The following is a 1,464-nucleotide window of genomic DNA, read 5'->3' on the forward strand; positions in this document are numbered from 1 at the left end:
CACACACACACACACACACACACACACACACACACGCAGACACACACTCATCAAAATAAAAATCGACTCCAAACTAATGTATGAAATGGTCTGTCTGACCTTGAAGAAAACAAATGTGGCCAAAGAATGAATGAATGAATTCAAGGTAGGAAAGTCAGTTCTACACAATAGCTTTGCTGGCCTCCTGTAGAGAAAGAATCCGGCCGGTGTGGCAGCTAAAACTATAGGGGGTGACTTTCTCCACTTATCAACTAAATGCCTCTGTTGAAATCGGGACTGGTTCCCACAATTCCAAGTGATCCCAGGGCTTCTGGCCAGATTTTGCATGACCTGACCATGGATGATGTAAGACCAACTTTTAAAATCACCCAAGAGAAAATATTTAATACTTTCAAAACGCACAAGTGCCAACAAGAAATAAAAAACTTCACCATTAATCCCATGAGTTGCTAAGCTGACTTTAAGTGCCTCAGGCTGTAGAAACTGATTCCTTAGGAAGTAGTAGAGTCCTTTTGACACAAGACATACACTGCTTTTTCACCTGCTGTCATTCTCAATTTGGGCAATGCTTTGGACACACAGTAGGCTTTTAACTGAGTCTGGGCAAACAGGAGCTGGGATAAACTTGGGAGCTGAGAGCCAGTGAAGATTTTTACAACAGAATCTGAATTGTGGAGGAAGGTCTCCTCTCTATAGGTGTAGCTGCAACCCTGATTCTTCTTTTCCGGAGGCCAGTGCATCTATTTTGTAGAACTAGTTTCCAACTGGGGATGCTCTCTCATTCTTGGGCCACATTATTTTTTTTTCAGTGTAGGACCATTTCATAGTTTTTTCTTTTGATATGAGCATTTTTATCTGCAGACATTAGACATGATTCTGAATAAGACATAATTCTCAAAGTGTTTCAGTTTGAGCTCTGCTCTCTCCTGCTTAGGCAGCCCCAAATAGAAAGATGGGCCAACGCTGGTGTTTAAGCATTGGAGTTTAGGAGGGGAGAGGGAGGCAGCCTCTGGTCCCCTCCGCGCTGGCACGTTATCAACTATCAATAAGATCGACCACGTTAGGGAGTGGTTCATGACTTCTTCCATCCTTAGAGAGCAAGGAAGCTCCAAACACCAGGACGGGTGGCAGTTCCCGGGAGGGGAGCGTGGGTGCTTTGATCCCGGGCGGAGAGGTGCAGGGGGAGAGTCCTTGATGAGCAACCCCTCTTCCGGGACAGTCCCTGGACATGAGTCACAGGACAGGAGAGGGTCGGGGCCGCCTGAGTCACAGGCTGAGGGGGACGACACGACACCACAGGGCCAGACAGATAGAGGGGTCTGCAGAGGCGGGTGCGGGTACGCGTGTGTGCTCGCTGCTGGGGGGACGGGGATGGGGGTGGGGGTCCTGGAGCCCCAAAGCCCTAAGGCGCGGCTAGTCCAGCCAGCCCGCGGCGCCGAAATCTCCCGCGCTCAGGAGCTGGCC

Source organism: Mus pahari, chromosome 8, assembly GCF_900095145.1.
Source record: "Mus pahari chromosome 8, PAHARI_EIJ_v1.1, whole genome shotgun sequence".
In the NCBI taxonomy this organism is placed as follows: Eukaryota; Metazoa; Chordata; class Mammalia; order Rodentia; family Muridae; genus Mus; species Mus pahari.